The following is a 23,719-nucleotide window of genomic DNA, read 5'->3' as shown; positions in this document are numbered from 1 at the left end:
ATCAAAGTAGTGCATATCGCTACTGAGGTAGTTATTAGCATTTGTGATACCTTATTCTCATGACAGAACAGAAAGTGGCATAACATCAATCTTGTTTTGTTACAAAAAATAATAATAAAAAGGGGAATTGGTACAAGTACAGCTGTTTTCATTATAATCTCAAGAAAGTAATGTCAGAGTCCTCTTCAGGGGCCGTAATGAAAGGACCTCTGAAGAGCTAGTGTATTCTTCTGTTAGTCACAAAGGTACTGTACGCAGTAATTCCTTTTCTTAAGAAATGGCTGTTCCGTTAGACCAACAGGAACTGATCACGAGGGTCCCACTATTGCTGAGATGGGGTCATGTAGAGTGGAAATATGAGCTCTATAACCCTTGACCCCTTTCCCTCTTTATTTCGATTCCTTTAACAATGCATGGTTGGCAGACAAAAACAATGGAAAGTTCCAATCTCTTTTGTTTGGCTTGGGAAAAACTCAAGCCAGCTCAGTTTTGTTTTTACCTAAAAGTATGTCTGGGTTTCAATTAAAAGGAGCTACTTTAAGTTTTCTAGTCTGTGAAACTTTGAAAAAAGCCATTGTTGCCCATCCATGATCTAACCAACAATGAGACACAGATTCTCACAGTGTCACCGTAAAACTACATCTTATTTCTAACTGCAGAGTCTAAGAAAGGCTGGATTGCTAGAAACCTGGTTTTAGAAAAACAGTGCACCCATCTGTGTACAATTTTTAAACTATTACTTTTAAAACAGGACATAATATATTATAAATCCCATGACAGGGAAATACTGGCAAAAGGAAGAACCACAAATAACACAAGCACTGCCGCAACTCAGGAGCTTAGTAGGTGATGCCATCCCCTAGAACCCTTACAGAAACATTACATGTTTTATTACAGTGGGAGGTTTGATTATTTGAGTCTTAAAAGTAGTTTATTCAGATAACCTAAGGAATTACAATTTGAATGCATAGTATAAATTAAGATTAATGACACATATTTCTGATCTGCTTGGATTTTTATGCACAAATCCCCTCATTTTGCAGGTCTAGACTCTTTTAGAGATAGTGTTTAACTTCATATTTTCTCATACTTAAGGTTCTGTAAAATTTCTGTCTTTTAACATCATTGTACAACAGCTCAGTGACTTCTGGATAACAAATCCAGCCAGGTATGTGAAACTGATTTATCTTTCAAACGTCTTTTCATTGTCAACTGGTAAAGAATTGTTCCCTGATAGCTTGCTTCAAGTCTCTCTGTTTGAAAGAACCTTGCATGACATAGCAAAATTCAGCTATCAGTTGTTTCCAGTGTAAAATTTATAGTAAAAATATGTCTTTTATATCACCGACAAAGAACAGTATTAGCTCTTCCTCATCCTTTTAAAACAACCACATTTTTTATAAGGTCAGCAGTTCATCTTTGCTCCCTCCCCAATAAATGGGCTACATAAGCAGATCCCTTCCTCAAAACAGGTAATCCTCATAATGGAGAATACGTTAAAGGCCCTTTACCTGAGCAGCTGAAGTGTCCTATTTTGGATATAGTACACCCAAATGAACTACCAAGCAGCAGAGAAGAGACAGTCACGGGATGTACAATTACGGCTTTTGGAGTTCTATGGCCAAACATTCTTAAATACTTCTAGTTTATTTTTATATTTCCATCAACTGTATTTGCCAGGTACTTCAGTTTCGCTCAATAGGAAAAGCTAAGCAAAATGGCTCGTTTTCAAACTTTACATTATAATTGGTTGTTTTTCTGTTAATATATTTTATTTTTTAATTAAGTCCTTTCTGGAAAGTTTATTTTTGGCTTGTATCATCACTTAACACTGAAATAAATTATTCTTATAGATATAAGTAATTCTTAACATTTAGTTTATAATACCACAGCATACTTGTCAGGAGGCCTCGGTTACACTGAAAAGTACTTTAAGAGACAGCTCTGATGAAGAAGCCACACGCACACAAAAAAAGGTAGCTTTTGAATAAACTACAAAATATTTCTTATCACCACCTCTGTTACAACTTTGCTACTGGAATACAAATAATTAAGAGTACATACAATTAAACAGAAATATTTGCAAAAAAGATTATTAAATTTGGAACTGGTAGGAGTTGTCTAAGCCTCAATACCAGCCTGACATGACCATGATATTACAGTCAGACCCAGCCTAGATGAAAGGTCTTTCTAGGTTTTTGCTGAATAAAGAAGGCAGAGAAATTAGAGAAGGCAGAGAAGTGGTTGTTCACTGCCAACCACTTGACTGGCTATGAGAAAAAAAGATGTTCTCATTAAAGACAGAGCAAAATGAAAGAGAAGGTGGTATGATCCACCTTCTCCGTGGATGCTAGAGGAAACTTTTTTATTTTTTCCCCAGAAAACTGATATCGAGAAGCAAAATATACCACAAATACTCAAATTTCCATAGTCCATGTCCAGATTTGTACCATCTAGGAATTAAGTAATTTATAATGTGTAACTTTAAAGATTATCCTCTTATTTACATCCAGTAATTTGATCAAAGCCTATACATTTATATCCTTCTTCTAATTTCTCTTTTTTTCCCCCCTTTTTTTATTCTTCTCCTTTTGTCTTATTTATAAACTAGAGAGACTGTGGGCCAAATTTTGCTTCTAGATGTGTGCACGGTTTCTACAGACTCTCATGAAAACTGTGGGTATGCCTCTCAAGGCAGAATTTAGCCTGGTGTATGGTTTTGATTCATTCTGTCTTCCTTTAATGTTCAAAATCTTTAAGATTATTTGGATATAATACATGAAAGGGAAGACAATATCTGAAAAAGGGCAGAGAACAATTATTCTCTGTTTCAAGGGTGAACTGCCTTAAGTGAGCAGAAATCAGTCACAGGAGGCTACTTGCTTCACTTATTTTTCTAACTGCTCTAGGCAAATAAAGATTAAGCCATTCTTTTATCAGGCAGGCCCTCTCCCCAGCATAAAGACATAATCAATCTAAACTGAACGCAACCAGGAAATGTACAGAGGGTTTTTTGGCCAGGTTTAGGCTGTATAATGACATAGAAGTGTAGGATTAATTTTAGTTCAGATTTTACTCCAGTATATTCAAAAGAGTTAAAAGATACTGAAATTAGATTTCAAAGTTTTGTAATAATTTGCTGAACAGTTGATAAAGAAGCACTGCATGGCATTACATTGTCTTCAGAAAATCATGTATAGATAAATTCATTGTTGAAAAACTTCTGTAACTGAGTGCAAGGTCAGCTTAGTTTCACAATGCAGGATCAAATCAGAGTAGATAAAAACAATCTACTTCATTTTACACTGAACCATTGCAACTCTTAATGGAATTTAATCCTACTTCCCCTCTTTTGGAAATCTCAACGAAGTTATGGTTCAGACAGAAGGCAAAAAGTTCAGGTACCCCGGGATGTCAGGAGGGAATAAAAAGACCAAATCTTTATTTTCGTGCACATCTATACAAAAGCTCATGATTTTGATAATAAGAAGAATGTTTTATCCTACATAATTTTCTGTAAAACCAAAATTTAACTTCTGAGCTACTTCCAAGACCAACTCAAAATCATATTCATCCCAGTTTGCTCATAATAGAAATGACAAAAATAAAACCTTTTTCAGAGCTCAGGAAAAAGTCTGATTTTGCTCGCCCTCTGATGATCAGAATAAAAGGGAACAAAGACTCAAACTACCCATAGTCTGAGTTTAAAAAGAGAAAGATGTGGCTTTTCTGCCCCTCTCTTGGTACTTTTTGTGGTTAGGAAAGTTTTGCTGAATCTTACGTATGTTCATTTCTGAAACTGGGGCATTGAACCAGGAATGTTCCCTGGTAAAAGATTTTATTTACACTTTAAAAAGCCTTATGAGTTTTGCTTCATCATTACAGGAAGGAGAGCTACTAGCAAGGATGGCACTGAGTACAGCAGACACCGTACTGGATAAATCACCAGGTAAGCTGCAATGTGTATATGCACTTGTGGATTTTACACGTGTAAGGTCATTTCAATAATGTATTTTACAGCTTCAGTAGGGAGCGTTAGAGTAGACGTTTTGATTAACTTCTAACATGAATGGGAGTTTTAAGAACACCTGATAAAATGGAGGGACAAAATCAGCACTCAGGAACACTGCTCGCAATTTTTTCAGTTCTGCTAATAAAAGTACATGATTTCTTGGACCCTTGAAGTGTTGCTTAGGGCAGCAGAGGGCTTCCATATAGGCCAGGAGAAGCTCCAAGGAGATTTCTTTAAAGCCATCATGCACCTAGGAGCTGAAGCCCTTGTTCCTGTCTTGTCACAGTGGAGAATTTTCTCCTGAAAGTGGGGATGGCCCCCCAGAAGCTGTGTCAGCTGCAGAAATTGCACTGATGGATAGGTAGCCCTCCACAGCAGCTGCTTTGTCTGGAGGTTATGAACAAACCTCCCTGGGTCCAGAGATCCTCCTGCTACATCTTGCCCGTGTATTCCCAGATAGCTGCTTTTGTATGAAAATGAATCGTTTCACAATAACCACTGAGCTCATTCTAAAATACGCAGCATTGCGAATAAAGCACAGTATCTCTCAAACACTGACAGATTCCCCTTCACATCCTTCCCTTTTTAACCACACGACCCCATTTCTCTTGACTCGACTCTGATACTGAGCTTTCAACGTGTTATTAAACTTTTTTAACACTGAACTGCTCCTGTTATGAGTTGATGCTCCTGTTCAGCTCATAGCTGGAGCTTTGCATTTAACTCCTCCTGTGTGTAGCTTTAATTTCGATGTGTGCTGTAAGCCTGCTACTAATGCCAATCCAAGACAGCCAAATGACCTTGCCTCTTCTGCTGTGATTAGAGATCACAGTGCAGATTTTCCTTGGTGGAAAGCACTGCAAACTTAAACATTTTGTAACAGAAAAACCCAAACAAAAAGAAATCAGTGAACTGAAACACTACTAAGGGTAAGATAATTTTTCATTGAAAAAGACTAGCATTCAGCAGCCTGCATTTGCCAGCAAGCTGGTGTCTTTTGAAATCAATTACTGTATTTTGCTCATGCAGCAGATGAAAATGGTAAATTAGTTCAATTGCAGATGAGAACTCAGAGTCCACTGGAAGTTGATTTGTATGTCAGCAGCCAGGATCTTACAGCATGAAGCACATCTGTCCTAGCCGTGCTCTGTCACGGGGAAAGGAGCACAAGGATGCCTACATGTCAGTTTGCTAGCCTGAAAAATGCCCCTTCCTTCTGAATGGCTCCCACTTTGCTTGCCTCAATCTTCTACAATTACTTCAAATTTCAAACATTTACAGACAAATTGGCAATACACAAAGCTGTGACATTCCAAAGAAAATGCTCACTGACAGCGAGAGTCTCACATCTCATATGCTTCAAAACTCAGGGAGAAAAGGAATGAGAGAAAAGATGAGGCAGAAGAAAAATGGCAGCCTTATCTTCCTACTTACTTGTCAACTGTATTTCCCCCTGATTGTGGAAGATGGGAGACGCCCTTTTTTGAATTATTTCATTAAGTCTGACAGAGGCACGAGCAGCCCAGGTATGCTTCAAGAAAAGAACTTCTGTGGGTAGAAATGGAAAAACAAGGGACAGCTGGAAAGAGGGTCTTTGCACCTTAGCTGCAGTTTTAGGAATTGAAAAGGTAACTGTAGAAACACCAAGTGCTGGTAATCTTTGACACTCTCATTATTAGGAGGTTTTTAAATTTTATTCATGTGGCTCATATTCAACCTGACAAGTCATGTAGCGATTAAAAATTGGAATGCTGCAACAACAGTGTTAGAATTAGGATCAGTGACTGGTTTAACTCTCCCTGACAAGGAAAGCCTGGCAAATGACTCGGTTCCAGCCAGTAGGGAATCTTCAGGCTCACTGCGCACTACCAATGTGTCCTGACAAGCCTCGTCAAGACAGCCAACGTGGGCTTAGCAGATGCCCTCTGAAAGTTTCCTCTTCTTACCTTTCTTGCTCCTATGTAGTTTGTCCCTGGACTGTGGAGTAAGTGTTAGGATAGGCTTAATGGAAAGTAGCTGCATTTTTTGACCTTGCATAAAGCCTGGAGGTAAGCAATTGGGGCTCAGGATGTTCTTTTCCCTCCTCAATTTCCAGTAAAAGAGTTTTTGTGATGATTCAAAATCACAGGTGGGACATTTCAGAGTACAGAATCTTCCATGACGAAACATTATGAGAAGCTGCTAGAAGGAATTACTGTGGTGCAATTACATGATCACGAAGGACTGAAATTTCCATTAAAGCATGTGGGCTCTACCATGGGTCTTACAGCACTCAGACAGCCTTAGATATGTTCAGATAATGATTTAGGCTCCCCTGATATCTCTCCCCCTCTTTCTTTCTAATAACACGCTGCCCTTTCTGTGATACAGTTGCAGGACAGATGTCTTTGACTGATGTGCTTGAAACATGGGAGGTTTAGTATCTCTGTTCTAATAATGACGGATTTTTGGTATCCTGGGAGAGCATCTCTCTTGGCACTTAAGATTTAAAAAACAAGTGACATTTTGAAATAAACAACGTCTACAGGTGGTAGAATTAGCACTCAATCTGTCATCCCACATGCAAGGCAGAGCCTCAGCCACCAGATATATTAAAAATGTCTTCTGAGGTAAGAAGACTAAAAGTTTGAGTTCATTATGAAGAAACTCACACACAAACCTTACTGCCCCTTCTTCAAAAGTAATCACAGTTTCCACGTGTGTACAGCAAGTGGCACCTCCCCAGGCAGAAGGGCAGGGATGGGAATAAAGATCAGTTGGCCACAGTGGAGACCTTTCATCCCCCTGGTGATATGGGGCTGGATTCCTTAGCAAACTGTCATGTAGGCAGTCTGCAGTATCAATTTTAGCAGGTGGGCAGACTACTGATGACTTCTGTCATCTTTGCCTCATGCAAAGGTGCAAGGGTTTGGTCTAGCTTTCAGTTTAACAGATCCCTAACCCTTCTGTGGCCCCTGGGACAAGGATTCCTTTGATACCACACTAGCATCTCAGATTTTAGCCTGTAAGATTTTAGCCCAGTACAGCACTAGCAATACCAGTGGCTCTGATGGCTAGAATATCTGAGTTAGAGAAAACGCCAGGCTTACTTAAGAAAAAAATATTCAAAATGTTTGACTTCTGCAAATTCTATTTACTCACCTAATAAAATTTTCATATAGACAAGAAAATCAAAAATTTTAGTGGACAACTTCAGAGTCCATACTCTATGAAACTCAAGTGCCATTCCAGTACAGATTTTAAATACGCAATTGCAGATAAAATCTGTCTCTGATAAAATATTATTGTGTGCTGGCAGAAGAGATAGTAATCAGCTCTTGATTAATATTCATTGTATACGTATATGTATTCAGGAAATTAAAAGGTATTTTCAGACAGTCAGAGAGCACACAGCACAAAAGACATTCCTAGATAAATTGAACATACAGTGGTCAAGGCAATCTCTTGAATTCAGAGTTAGTGAAAGGCCAGCCACTTCATTTTTTCATTCACCCCAGAGGATTAAGAAAAACTGAGCTGATAGAATCTTGTGATCCCACCCACTTTGGGTGCATGTTTTCTAATTAAAATGGAAATTTGATCAATTATCAAAATGCACTGGCTGATAGAGACGTGCCATTCATCTTCTATGCAATCCTACATCTGCTTTGGAAGCAAGAGGAGTGTTTTCAGGTTCTGCAATAATTTAGACATTAAAAATATCATGATTATTATTATATTCACTTCTAAGGCAGTCATCATTTGTATCTGAAATGAGCCAAACCAAGCCACTGTCCTATCCTCCGCCAAGATCATGCCAAATTAGCTAACGCATAAATGTATAGAGAGAATTGCATACATGGGGACAGAGATATATATCTGACATTAACAAAGATATCAGTAAGTATCCTGACATTTGCAAAGGCTAATCACTTCATAGAACTATTTGCAGAATTATGTACTTCTCTGTGATGTCTCAATGACCATTAAAGTGAATGGAAAATTTTCTATAGGCCTTTCATTAGGAAACATGAATCTACATGAATAACGCTGAGTTGTGCACATTTCAGTTGGTTCTTGATACACTCTGGGCACATAAAAGACCCCTTATACAAACTTAGCAAAGCTGGTTGAGTAAGAAGCACTGGGAAAATAAAAAATAAAATAAAATAAAATAAAATAAAATACCATTAATGTAAGTAAATGCTTATGCTAGTCTGATAAAGCCACAGCTCTTCTGCCATGTGCACTTCCCCATAATCCTCTTTGCCAAAGACCTGGATTTTCCCACTTGGCAGTGAGTGGGAACTGGGGAGGACCACAAGGTATTCAGATACAAATTAGGAAGGCAGAGTCCAGAATATGGCGGCTGCTGAAGCAAAGAGGAGAAAGTTCACACCATGAACTGAAGAAAAATGCTTATTGAATCACTTTCAACCAAAACATAAAGTAACAACTGTGAAGAACGCAGTGTCCACCATTGCTCAAACTGAGAGAATAAGAGCACATGAGGTGGCCGGTTACGGTGCTGTGCTATTTTAATCCTTCTTGGACTGGTTATAAAGCCACATAAAAAAACTCTCAGCGCTCATGTACATCAACAGCTCAAATGCCAAAGGCCAGTCTTAATGCACTAAGAAAGCAGAATGGGGAAAGTCACTGGTAATTTGCTGCCTTCTGCCACAGGAATCCTCTGGTTCCCACCAGTTAGGCCCTGGCAGCTCAGCAAACTGAAAAAGTCCACTGTCTGAAAAACTGAGGAGAAACAGACTGAAATGAAACAAATGGATGCCTCAAATGCTCCACAAATACAGGACTTAGTGTAACAGCAACTTTCTTCCTATTGTGCATTGCCTAAGAATTCCCTTCAAAGTGAAAATTTTACGGAAGATGAAAAGAGAAACTTTAGAAGGCTTAAGTACAAACTTCCTGTCCTCTCTCTTACCTCTGCTTACTTATTCGTAGACTGTAGCTAAAAACAAGTGCTGTTGCAAGGCATGAGTATGTGCAAATCTCCAAGTCAAGATTATACTACAGAAGGCCAAGAAATCTACCAAAAGCAATGAAAATAAGATTATTTGGACTCAGAAAAAGAAGTAGAATGGCCTGGCTTGCTGGTTTGCAGTAAGAAGGCTTTGGTATAGGACATTTTTTTATATTTTGTTTAGCACACTCTCACTATTACTTCTGTAAAGTTTGACTTCAGGAAGTCATTGCAAATCTTAAAAGTCTTAATAGTGGTTGACCACAAAGGTGGGTTCCTGAAGCTTTTTTTCTGTCACTGTTGCTGATAAAGGTCATTTAAACACTTGGTGTTCAGACCTATAGTGGAAACTCTAATACTGCATTTGCTCCCTATACAGGACATAGGTGTTCAGCATTAGGGCACTAAATCTGCCTAGGACCACCCTACTGCAAAAGCTCTTATATTATTTAAGGTGAAGAGAACAAGAAAACGTGACTGACCAGACTAGACACCCATTTCATTTTTAGTTCTGAAGACTGTGTTGAGATTATAACACTACTTCCCACTGTAAAAGCACCGTTATTTGAGACTGTTTTTGTTTCTTGTCTCTCTGTGGGTGAGCAAGAGAGCTAACATAATCTTGTTTGTTTGTGAATTATAGTGAGTTTATTCTGATTTCATACACCGCTGTTTTCCAGAGTTTAACTTCCTTAGGCATCAGTCTGTGTGAGCAGAATAGGAGTGAAAGGAGGAGTCATCTCATTCTGCTCTTCCCCCCCCCCCCCAATTTCCCCCTGCCATACACAAACATTTTGTTAGTCCTTTGTCATCAATGAATTTGGTAGGAAGGAAAAAGCTAGATTGGCCACCAAGTTTGGGGGTTGTGAACAGTAAATCCTGACTTGATCTTAAAGTAGGAGCATAAGTAGCATTTTATAGTTTTATCTAGTTTGGAAGACAGGATTATATCATTCCTCTGGCAATAACTTGGGATTTGTTTTTCAAATATCAAATATTGGTTTGAATCTCCAGGATTAGTGGGAACATGTCTGAAAGAAACCTTAAATTAGATTACATTGTTTATTTTTTTGATAATTCAAAAATTATTTTTCTGTCTGACACTGACCAATAAAGAAAGAGTTAAATATTACTTTGGAAGGTATTTTAGTCATAACAGTAATCTCTTTATATATCAGTGGGTCAATAGTTCAGTAAAAGAGGGAACTATAACTTGAATAGACACTAATTAAAAGAATCAATTCTTATCCTACTACATATGTCCAGTCATATTAACACATTTCTAGATTTCTTACTCAGTGGACTAGTCAAGATTAAAGGATTTGCTAATATGGATGAACTGAGTATGCTTCCAAACTGACTGAGCAGATTTGTGAACAAATTAGTTCATTTAAAATTGACAGTGAAAGATTGATTTTGCACAGAATGAGTTACCTAAAGTATTCATCATTTCCTCTGCTTCCATGCACAAGACAGAGATCTGCTTCTTTTTCTTTCTGATTGTAATAGGACTGCTTACTGAGCACCTTTATTTTACAGCCATGATTGCAGCCTGTCATTCTTTTAATTTAGACATATTTTAGCCTCCAAAGACCTTCAGAAATAACTTCCTTAAAAGCCTTAGTCTAATGACTCATTACATGAGTTGCTCAATTCAACCACAGTACTTTAAATTATAATGCAAGGGGAAAAATTGCTAATTACACAGAAAAAGATCCAATTACTCCTGAGACCATTTGATTCATTATTCAGATTGTTTTGGGGGGTGGGGGTGGGAGGGAGAGTGTCTCTAAACATGAGGTTATGTATCAATGTATTGTGAATGGCGCTTAGATGTCAGATTTGACATCAGTTTTCATCATTCAGCAGTATCCAGCATCTCTTTATTTTCCCCTACCAAAGTAGAGTTTCCAAGACTCTGATTCATACATATGTTCCAATGCTCCATTCTTTTTTCTTTTTTTTCTATTAAATGACATTAGAAGAAAACTATAACTAGTACCTTCCTAATGCTACTACATGGTAAGTCACTCTGGCATTGCCAGGGGTATATATGTGACAACATATGTGAAAGGAAATGACCCACAAGTCACAAAACTACAGAGAGAAGTTTCTACAGTGATTGAATGTGGTTCCTGCGTGATTCCCTGCCAGCCTCGAGCTAGGGAGCATCAAGATATTTCGCTTGGGACCTGTCTGTGTCCAGGTTCCTCCCATTGTGTAACATGACGTTTGCAGTTGAATGGGAGCTGAAATCAATGGAAATGATATAATGTCATTGTCGGCCTCTCCTGAGCCAAAATTGCTAAGATTTGTGCTGTCTCAGACACAGACATGAAAGCCTTTGGACTCTTTCAAGACAAATCACATCCAATCTAAACTTGGCTTTTCTTCATGGGGCATTCAGAATTCCCTGAACAAGACTAAAGTCTCCTCCAACCTGGCTCACATTTCAGGGTAGAGGGGAATCTGAAATCTGTTTCCAGTCTGACAATTCTAGTAACTAAATAATCAAAACTTTTCCACGTATGTGTGCTTTTAACTCAGTTTGCCCAGATGTGAAATGAGATAAAATTTTGGTTCAAAGAAGAATGTTTTAAAGTCATTGTCTGGGTGCTTTTATGCCAAAATTAACAAGACAAATGAAGGTGACTGTAATGTAGAAAAGCTGATAAAATTCTACTGGCAGACTATTGTTTGCAGCTATACTGATGTGAAATTGAACTATTATAAGAGCAGTTCTTTTGAAACCCTCCAGACTGCTCAGTCATGGCTCCATTTTTCCAAGGGCTTTGCTAACTGATTCAGCACCCCACAGTTGTTCCCTGAAACACGTGTTCTTCCATAACCATTACTCTTCTGCAGTATATCCAGTTTAGTCATCATTAAACCCATCTCATCTATGATGTGCGAGCCAACTATTCCTTTTTTTTTTTTTTCAGACTGTCACTTTCTGCTACACACTTTCATTTTATGCTTCACTGTAATCAGTTCATTTTCTCTCTTCCCTTCATGCTTCTTACTTCCTACTTCATTTCCTTTCCTTCATCTAAATGCCTCAATATTATCTGCTATTTTGGATTGTACTACAGCTCACCTACCTTCCATTTTCTTAAATTTTGTGGAATTTCTCCTGTCAAGGATGCTACATTACTTAGGATGAATTATGCAAAAGCAATAAAATGCAAAATATGTAGACAGTACACGATTGTTATCTTGCTATTAAAGTGAAGCAGTAACAGAATTTGTAATGTACATGAACAACTCGTTCATATTTTTAAAGCAGAAAAGGATAAGATTAAAATAATCTTTGGACTTTTTAAGACATAATGAAGACACTCTCACCACCTTCAGTGATTTGTCTTTCACAGTTCAATTCTGCCATTTCACAAGTTTTCTGGCTCTAGGGTTATGTGCCCTGGCAAATAGTTGTCTGTCACCTGTTAATGTATTTCCTCACTTATCTGATTGACAAAATCCCTGCCTTGGTCATTGATTTGTGCAGATACACATGAATGTCTGATGAATTCAATCAGAGACCTTCAACACTTTTAGCTAGTTTATTCTGTAGGGGTTTATTTTGAGAAGTAATCCATAGCTGCTGCCAAATGTTTGTATGTGTCAGGATCAACAGTGAGAAAATAAATATCACAATTAATTTATACAGTTCTTATTGTGATGACACTGCCACAATGCCCACCTGGATCACACTGCCTAGATTTTATACACCGCCAGCCAAACCTGAGACAGACAGCAAGCAGGTCTGCCAGGAAAGTATGCATTTTGTGGATGTAGCAGCACCAACAACAGCCTCCACATGCTGCATGTATGTCCATGATTAGATCAATTTAAGCAGATAAGCCTATATACATACCCACCCCTGCAGGAATAGAAAAACAACACAGGTTTCATTAGCCCAGAGGGGTTTACATTGCACCTGGATGGGGAGCAGGCAGTAGCACACTACTGTGCCTCTGCCATGGAGGCAATTCCCCCCTTGCCTTGCATAACAGACAGCTCAGACGGGCTGAGCAGAACTCACATTCCTTAGGTTTCAGCTCTGAAATGAAGGTCAGTGCTGGAGAGCAGAGCCGCAGGCTGAGAAAGGACAAGAGAAAGGGGAGAATCCCCCAGCGAGCCCTCATGCCTCCCATGCACTGTGCTTCTTTTTAAAATATGCCTACCTTCTATGCTAAGAAAGGAAGCCCAATAAATTAAGCTAACATTTCTGCATCTGCCTGAGACTGATTTTCTGTATTATCTTTCATTCAGATCATCTGTCTGAGAATACAACATGCCAATCTGAGGGACTAGCAACAGCTCAAACCAATTTATACACTAGTCGATGCCATCCCTAAAGTATTGCAGACATCAAATGCTCCCCCTTCTAACTCATTACGTTGCTCAGGAAGCCTCACATCATGCACAGCAATACAAGAGCCTGGTAACTTCTGCCAAAATAGCAATCCTCTTGGCACATCATTTACTTTGAATTATTCTGTCTAGGGAATGATTCACGGATTCCCTTTGGATCCTCAAAGCTCTTGTTTTCTTCGCTGAGCTCAGTCTGGCCCTGCTCTAGCCAGGGTCAGCTCTGCCTCTCGGTCATTAGCCCCAAACTGGGCAGCTTCCATCCAACCACAGCCAAGTCATATGGCGACGAGCTTGAGCAATAGAGCTACACCAGAAAAACTGCACTGTACACCAGACAGGATCTGCCTGTCCGAAATTATTTTAATCAAAACTAAAACTCATGTAACTTCAAAGGAATTACCACTTTTCTGCCTCCAAGCCTGAATTATTTTCTTTTCTTCCTTTTTTCTCCTATCAGCATCATCAAGAGCTTCTTCTGCTCTCATCAGGTCCTGCAGCTTTTATGTTAAAGAAACTTTCCACCTTAGTCAAAAAGAAGAAACAGGTCCTAACCTAAGATAACAGATTTGCTAAACTTGGAAGGACACAGAGTAAGGTGCTGGAGTAAAAATCAAGCCAGATTTTATGATATGATCAAACAAGAAGAACAAAGCCAGGAACATTAGCTTGTTTGTTTGCTTATCTTCTGTTTAGAGTGTTATTTACTTTTGATTCTCTTGAAGTCAAAGGACTAATAGTGAGAATATATTAACTGAAGCCAAACCTAGTGTGAGAGCAGCTGCTTTCCAAGCCCTCCCAGGCAGCAATGCCAGCTCTTCACTGAGCAGCTCTGGGTTGCCACACTTCTCTGTTTTGGGCCTCTCTTCATCAGCATGAGCCAGTTAGGAACTGAAAGATGGCCTTGTGATTTATAGGAATAATAAGAAATAGCATGACCAAGGTAATCAAGTCTCCAGTAGCACAGGCAAGAATGAACTGCGCTACAGAATGAACACAGTGAGAAGATGAAAGGATAATTCCAAATTTCATCATTTTTGTCAGAACATCAGAATTTACTGCAAAATTCTCTCAGCCCTGAAGTGGGACTTTGTGATTAAGTCGTATGGATTTCATGCTACCCACGAAACAGCAATGTCTTAAAGTTATGATCAGGGGATGGGATCTTCTCTAGAATAAAGGCAAGTGATGAGTGTTGTGAGAATGGTGAGTCAATGCCACGAGTCCAGAGAAAGGAACTTGTGCTTAGCAAGGACTAAGAAGCTGCTATTTTTGTATAGCTAGAAAATGAGTCTGGTTAGAAATATAGTCTCTTAAACTACCATTATTGGGCTTTCCATTTTCCACTACAACAGTAATGGGTATTTAAAACACATAGATGTCCTTGATTAAGTTTAATTTATGTCTGGATAGGTACAAACAGCTTGATTCAGAGATTGCATCTGAAAATGTATAGGAATGGCACTCAAATCTTCTGATTAAGCCAGCCCTTCTGAGGAAGCTCCTGCTCTATTCCAAGAAGAACATTTGCTAAAACCTCACTGAGAGGTAGAAAGTCCAGACTAGCAGAAGTTTGCTGTGCATACCAGACACTTAAAGTGCTTTCTCTAATAACAAATAGGCAAATATTTGAGTTGCTGCTACCTCCAAATACTTCTGGGAAATTCATCTGCTATTTTCAAAACATACAAACTGCTTTCACAGGAAAAAAAGAGCAAGGGCATTTCAGGTATAAATACTCTCTGACTTCCTGACATTTGGAAAAAAGTACTAATCCACAAACCCATCTAGACAGCTATGTGATGTTATATGGTAGTAATTCACCCTAAAAAAATGGTCTCTGTTGAATGTTATGAGATTAACCCTTTATATAGACAGTATAGGAACGGACACCAACAATTTTTACGTAGTCTCTCTTAGTATCATCCACCACTCATAGTATCACATGACTGATCCACTTTATTTAATTTTAAGAAAAATCCCATCATTTTTACAAACAAAAACTGATAATAGTGCCATCTTTCTTCATATATTGTACTTGACTGACAAAAGGTGGGTTTTGCCAGCTAATGCTTCAACGTTCACTTTTAAATTTGTTACATTAAAGAGTGAAAAAAAACCTCTAAATCTGTTGGATATTGTTGCTCATGAACTGTAAGTTGCAAATGATGCCATGCCATGTAAGCCATACAGCAGGGATAAAACCTCTGATATGGATTTTCGTAAATCTCAGCATCAAATTACTGGACTATAAATATGCAATACACAGATTATTGTGCTCATTTTTTTCCTTCAGTGAGGCTTTTTATATGTCAAGCAATCTCATCTAAAAATTTGGCTCAGTCCTGATCCTTTAAAATTCCACCAGCTTTTATACATTAGCATTTTCATACTTTCTATTTATCACTATGCTTAGAATTGTTGCAGTGTGATAGAAAGAATTATTTTTGAAGACATAAGTAAGCCTGTTATCCACATGAATAAGGAAGATAATACAGTGAATCTCTCTGAAATGCACAGCCTTCGTGTACAATCAGTGTATTTCTTTCATGTTTATTCCTTTGTCACATATTCATTTGAGAGGGTTCCACAACATGCTCAGTGCATGCCATGAATTGGTTTGCCACACGTTTATCCTTTCAGCGCATTTTATTTCACTGGTAAAGCAATCATTACATTTTGGCAGATTTTTATGCATTTAATAGCTTCATTCTCTTATCAGATATTCATTTAATTGGATTTCGGACTGGCTTCACATAGGATTTGGGTAAATGGAAGCACAGGTTGCAACCTATGTGTTCCTTAGCAGAAATTCATGTAAGTTACATCAATTGCCATTTTAATACACAATTACTGCTGTGTAATTTATCTGTTTGAGTGCTGCTTTTTACAACAAGACCAGTTTAGGGTATTAGTGTCCCTGTTACTGGAGTATGCAGACAGTAGGCTACAAAGGCACCAGACTACCTACCTCAGCAAAGTTGAGCAAAACAGTTAACAGAATCTTATTAAACTTATTTAATCATCAGTTGGTTCTTGAATCTTCCAAGTGGAAGGTGCTTAGCCCTTGGAGTTTTGGAGTATCTCTCCTTGCAGTGTCAATTGCATCCTTTAACTCCCCTATTACCAGGAATAGAAATACGCCAGATTCTACCTTCAATGACACTCATACAACTCTGCTGTCTTCTGTTAATACTTAGGATGGGAATAGCTTTTTTATGTTCTCTCTCTGCATTCCCCCCTCCCTGCTCCTCACCCCTGGCAGAATATCTGTGCAGGGATTTTTAAAACTGATTTGATTTTGTTTGGGTTATTTGCTGCTGCTTTTTATTTATTTTTTAATGAAGTTTTTATGAAATCCTATATTGCACATTTTTCTGCTCGTTGCAATTCTAAGCGCATTTATTATTAAAGTTGAGTAAGTTACTAATGAAAAAAGACAAGCAGGAGACCTTGCATTTAAGATATTCAACTTTCATGGCTGTCCTTAAGTATAACACATGTTCATGTGCACGTCAACGAAGACAGTACCAACAGACTGCATGTAGTAGAACACTTTAACATTTTCCATTTCAGAAGTTAATTTCTGAATGAGTCTCACTATATCTCTCTGATCCCAGTAGATACTTTGTAAGTCAAGTTTCAGCCGTGTGAAAAGGTGATTTGCTACAACTAAAACCCTGTGAAAACTGTGATTTTTTCTTCTTCTTTGGTGTTACACAAATGTAACTGAGGAGGACAGAATTTGACCTCCTGTGTCAAAGAAGGATTAGGCCCTCCATGGTTTTGGTATTGATTAAAATCATCATTGTTTAGCTGTACAGTATATTTATGAAGAAAAGAAAAAAAGAAAAAAACAACCAAAAACATGAAAGAAAAGAATATATTTTCAAAATTAGGAAATCGAGGCAAATAAAAAGGTTAAAGAAAACTATTTCATAAAATGGCATGTAAGCATGTGGAATACGTTACCAAAGACAAGAGAGGTAACTTAGAACATATGTTTATGAATCAGTATGTTCAAAAGAGAACAAGACGAGTTTCTAGACAAAGAGAGAATAGAGTGTGAGGAATGCAGGAAATTAGAGATGGGGGGAAAAAAAGAAAAAGAAAAAAAAAGAAAAAAAGCAGAAAGGTCAGTTTTATGAGGATTAGTATCTTTTAACAGAGCAAGGCTGGGAACAGGTGGAGCTCCCATCCAGCTCTGGACAGCAAACTCACAGCCAGTTTGTACTTCCAACTCTCATATTCTTTTCTGGAAGGGCCAAGAGGGTGGTAAAGATCCAGCAAGAATTGAAAATATAATAGCAAAATACAAACTCCACGTCAAGAGAACTTTATTTCTAGAGTTTTGCTGTCTGCATTTCTATCTATCAGAGCATTTTTCCTCCTGTTGCAAAGGATGCTTCTACTCCTACAGCTCAGTAAAATTTAGGAGTTCCAATCACATAGAACTGACTTTACAGTTTCACGGTTAATAATTAAACGGGTAATTGAAGACCTTGGCTTCCTACTATGCCCTTTCTGCGAGGAAACCAATCATAAGCCAGTCACTTTAGGTGTTTTCTTACCAATACTTTAGACCCCTAGACCTGTACTGTGCATCCAGTGGAACCTATGTGGCAGTTCTAATGGCATGTCAAGCCTTGGGATCATGTCAGCATTATTCTCAGAAGTTGGAAATTTATGTTAGAAGAAAGTCATAAAGACAAAGCAGAGCTCCAGAATACCCAAAACCTACTTCTGAAAAGCCCCTGATAGCCTAGACCTCCTGATTAAGTTTGCCACTCAGAAAAAACTACTTCTAGATGATCCTCCCACTCCTGTCACCCCTGGTAGACCAGCCTGCTTCCTGCATGTATCAAGTACTCTGCCCATCCTCTAAAAAGATTCATTTTTCTAGATGAACACTAATGCCAGCAGACACTATGGGTACAAAACACAGCTCCATGTGCTCCCATGTTCACGGTGTACATCCTTTTACCTGATCTTTGTAAGTTCTAAATACTTTAATTTTTAACAATAAAGCCTTTGTTTTTTCTTTGTGATTGTCAAGTCAAAAGTCAATAAATGAGCATGACCATACTTCTGTCAAGTTCATATCCAGATATTTCTTTGCTAGCCATATGTCCTATATCAATCATGACCAGTTCAACATTTTAAACATTTCTTCAAATCAGAAAGGTCATGTTAAAACAGCTGTTATACCTTTTTATTCTCTTCAGATACTGTACAAGAAAAAAAAAAAAAAAAAAAAAAGAAAAAAAAAAAAAGTTATGTTGTTCCCATAGCCTCAATTCAAAATAAAGATTTCAAATTTACTTGTGAACCAAAAAGCAAGAACAGTCTGCACAAAACAAGTTCACGGTGTGTAGGTATGAAATCACACAAATCTCTGGATGAGTGAAGTTCACAGTATGTGTTCACTATTCCTTATTCAGGCAGCAGTGCAGTATAGCATGTGAACTTGCATGTGGACTGACAGAAACACCAAAATACCACGCACAGTGCACAGAGGATCACCAGGAAATTCTGCACTGTTGAGGAGTGACACTGTTGAAAGGCATCACCCTGCCTGCTCCTACCCCAGGCTTCGTCTCTCTCAACATCAAATCTAAAGACAGAAAATGGGTTTCTATGCAGATGGGGGAGGCCACACTCCCTCCCTTCATCCTTCCACCAGCCTCACTGCTGCTTGCTCCCCTTCATTTGCTGGGCTGTATTAGCCTCAGAATAATGTCCTTGTATCTGTTGGTGGCATCCAAGGGAAACCTACCCGATAAGCTTACCTGCAGTATTTGCTGCACACCCTTCACTGTAAATGATATTTGCTGTAGTAGCATTTCCCTTAGCCCTCCATCTTGTTGCAGGAGGTGGGATGCTGTAGGAGTGGATGCTTTTGTTCGGTGGTGGTTTCCTGTGCTGTTAAGTGGCAGCAGATGGTCGCCCTGCAGTGAGATGAGCCCTGGCCATGGTCCTACTGGCAGGGGCAAGAGCACTCAGCTGTCCCTTGAATCCAAACTGGTTTTATCAGGAAAAGCTGGAGAATAAGATAAAGAATCATATTTCCCTAAAGCAACTCCCCTGTTCCCCCACAGCATCTGTCAGAATCTGCCAGCTGAAGCATCGCCGCCCTAGCAGGGCTCCAGATACCAGGGAGAGGGTTTGTTGGGCCATGAGATGCCTACGACTGCCCAGAACAATATGCTTTTTTGCCTTATGTTGCACTGCTATACATGCACAGTTTCCATGAAAAGATTTTATTTTTTCACAGCCACCTGTCCTCTGCAGGTCTCTTGTATGCAAGCTACTCTTTGCTGTGCATGAAGCGGGATATGAGAGCTGTGAATGCCTGATATCATTTTGCCTCAAACTTTCTGCAATTCACATTTTTCGTTCTCCTATTCTCATGCTAGATTTACTCTATGCTGAAAGTTCTCTAACATTTTAACAATAGCTGAGTTCAAGTTTGCTCTGTGCTCCTCTCCTGAGTAAATATTTTTATTCCCTGGCTTGTGTTCATTCTTATATAACACTCAGTGCTGAAAGTTTTTTATCTTTGTTTCCCATTTGCTTTCTGACAGCCTTATCCTGGGCACTGTGTTGGCACAACAAATTCCTTCCACTGGCAGTCATTAGATAACATTAGATCTAAAGCTTGCCATCTGACACTGTGAGCTCAGCTCTTCCTGCTACACAATGCATTCCAGTAGTACACTGTGTAATACAAAACACAGTTTTCATGGCATTTTCCCAAGATGTGTTACTGGTTCTCTCATTTGCTCATAAGATAACCCCTACAGCAGGTTCTCCTACCAGAAATATTGCTGAATCGATCACAACTATATCACTGTCATAAAGTGATCAGTTAGGATGACAGATGGTTAACTGGCAAGTACGAGTGGTGTCTCCAACTGTCCTGTTTAGAACCCCTCTCAAACACCAGCAAGTTTGGATCACAGAGCTAGGAGTGACTGCAAGTTTAGATGGGAAATGATAGCATTTCATGTTTTTCTTTGTTATGGCTTGGTCATTAATATTTCGAGCTAACTGCAGAGATGAATGGTTAACGAAGATACCAGCATTGCTCTTTCCTTGCACCAAGTGAGCCTACATACCATGCATCTATGCCACTTCACACACCAGTGTGCTCTAGGAGCACAGGCAAGTCAACACACCCTCACTGCAAATTGAGACCTGACATTTTTGATGACAGCTTTTAGCACAGCCCTTTGAATTTCATTTCCTGAGAAGGTTTCAGTCAGTGAAGCTGAGTTATTTGTGCAAAACATATGCAAAAGTGAGGCAAGCCCAGCAGATGTAGTCACTTCTCAGAACAGAGGCAAACTTTGGAGGAAAAATTTTGCCACAAGGCTTAGCAGTTAGTACATGGACAGTTAGTGCTTCTGAGCATCAGCAAGAATCTCTCAAGTTGAATTTGAAGTTACTGGTTTGTTTTTTTTTTCTTTCTTTCTTTCAAATTCCAAAAGCAAGGTGAAGCTTTTATGCTTTACTTGCTTATGGAATTTTAGTTGTGAAGTTACTTGTGCATTCTTGATTCCTGAAGCAGACATATTGAGATAATCTGAAAGAGGTTGTTTTTTACTGCTTGTGTCCAAGTTCAGCCCATTAAATTTTAGAGAAAAAAACATGCTCTTATATTACCTCAAGCACCATTTTTACCTGGGTTTATTATTAAGCTTTTCTTTTTGGCAACTGAAGATGAATAGCTGCTCTTGAAACTGAGTTGTTAAAAGTTTCTCTCAAAACTGCACCTGGACTAATTACTAATTACAGTATAAAGAAAGACCTATTACTTCAATAGCCAGTGCAAGAAAAAAAATGGTACAGCAAAGTTGTGGTCTATTAAAATATTTGTTCTGGGATGTGTAACAAATACTGTGCTAGAATGATTGCGTCTTCCCCAAATGCTGTTCTGATTTAAGGAGGAAGGAGTGACATAAATCCAGAGGAACTTGTTTGTCTGTACAGTAATTAGTTTAGATTTACATAAGGTTACTGAGATCAGAAGTTGGCCCGTTCTCTTCATGCGTTTTTTCTTTCCAGACTCACCAGAGTTGCCTTTTTTTATTGTTTTCCTTTGAGATATACAGAGAAACAGCTGAAATTCTTCAGTAAAGTTTCAGTGTTGCAAAGAAGTATGCCATTTATCATCTCACAGAGAGTTTCGCTAATCACAGATGATCAGTCTATTACTTCCTCACTGCCACAGAAACCTATGTTTTATGGTAAAAATAATGTTTTGTAGGGAGCAGAATAAATGCATAAATAATAAATAAAATAAAAATAACAAATCATACATTTCCTCTGGAAAATGGAAAAAAATATGTACAGCAAAATACTGATTTATTTTTGCAATCAAACCTGAAGAACAAGGATTCGTATAGGAGGCAGCTGAGATCTTGGCTGTGTACTTGTAATTCATTTTAGCTAATCTGCAGCCTCCAAAGCTTTAGCATCCACGGTGTCTAATTTTTGTTTATGTTGTTGTTATTATTTATTGGGAAAAAAATATTTCCTTTTTTAAAACAGAAGAAAACATTGCAGAGGTCAGCCTTTGTCAAGCTGAGACATGGGACAAAGATGTATCACAATGAAGCAAAGGTTCTGCTGGGTTCTCATCCTTGTCTGTAATTTTAACTGAAAGATCAATTCCAAGTCACTAAGAGGAAGATAAATGTGGGATGTTATATTGAGCTAACAGACAAAGACTTAGTGAAACCAACCCAAGTCTTTTCCCATTCTCCTTTACCTCCTTATTTCAGTTTCCAGTCAATTCTAACTCAAAAAGTTGTCTGTCCCTTGAGATGTCAGTGGTTAGTCTGAGTCACATCATTTTGATATAAGCCTACACTTCAAGGGTATCCAGCAATTGTAGTGTTGGCCACCTGGAGAAGTCAGCTCCAGCACAAGAGTGGTGATCACACCAACAGGAATGACTTGGCCATTCCTGAATGGGGGCCTGAATTTGATGGAGCTCAGAAACCTTTTTGATCTGAACTTAAGCTCAAGGTCATCCATACTAGACATCCATCATCAGCTCTGAAGATTAAACGTGTAGCATCAAAGTGCTTACATAAGCGTGGATAGGGATGGAGGAAATTTTACCTCAGTACCAGAAAGATGGAAATATTATTCCTTATGCTGTCAATATTTCTACATATTACATTTTCACCAGTTCACAGAATTTCCTCAGAGGCAGAAAATTATCTTGAGGAAAAAGGAAGAAAGAACTCTTCACCTCAAAGCCAAAATTACCCGTAGACAGTTAAGATTTAAAGGAGGTCTCAGTAAAACTGTTATCCTGGTCCCTAAAAAAGAGTCTACCATAAAAGCAGAAAGCAGGAATATCAGTGACAGTCATTCTTTCAATGGGCTTTCAAAAGTTTTATAGATACACAGATAGATAGACCTCTCTATACATCTTTACTTAATTAAGACCTGTGCTATTTACGGGATAAAGATGTGCCTTAACTCAGAAGAAATATCTGAGGCTATTAACTCTTGTTTGACGTTTGTTTTTTTTTAATTAAAAAAATAATAATTAAAAAAAAAAAAAAAGACACCAGTGAGGCCTTGATTTTAAAAAGCAGGCAATTTAGCTATATTCACTAGCTTATTGGAAGCGTGTAAACCATAAAGTGACTTGGGAAACTGATACTTCTCCACCCCAAGGAAAATACACTGTGGTAATTACAGCTCTAGTTTCCCACCAGCCATAAGCTTTCTTAGATTAATTGATTCAGTGCAGTGAAGGCTGTGACCTTTAACAAGGGTGTGGAGACACTTGAGCACCCTGAGCACTAAACAACTTGCTCGCCACTGCCTTAACCCAGAGCACTTCAACAACAGAAAGCTTCCTGCTGCTGCTCTTTGCAGGCACTTCTTCTACATCCATGAAAGAGGAGGTGCTCATCAGGAAAGTGGAAACCCACCCGTTCTGTCCACTTATATCAATTAGTCATTCACTTAATAACTTCTTTTCCTCTCTTCGGTGTGCTGCTGGGAAGGTTGTCTCATACTATGACATGAAGGAAGCTGTGAACAATACTAACATTTGGCAATACTGTGGCTTACATGACTGTGGTCTAGATGAGGTTCTGATAAACTCTTGATGAAATGCCTCATTGTAGTGTCAGATTATTGCGGTATGTCCACATTATTTCTGTTCTAGGACATCTGTGTTAAAACCTGCAGTGAGTCTCTTGACAACCTTCAGTCTTGCTTTTGGAGTGCTGCTGAATTAATTTCAAGTACAGTCATTGTTGTATGGGAGGAAAGCACATCCCTTTAATCAATATAAAGATTGAACTGTTTTACTCAGCAGTTTGTCTTTTGCATTTGGGCAGAAA

This window comes from Excalfactoria chinensis, chromosome 9 (assembly GCF_039878825.1).
Source record: "Excalfactoria chinensis isolate bCotChi1 chromosome 9, bCotChi1.hap2, whole genome shotgun sequence".
NCBI classification, from domain to species: Eukaryota; Metazoa; Chordata; class Aves; order Galliformes; family Phasianidae; genus Excalfactoria; species Excalfactoria chinensis.
The sequence above is the reverse complement of the archived record's forward strand: the minus strand, read 5'-3'. Positions refer to the sequence as shown.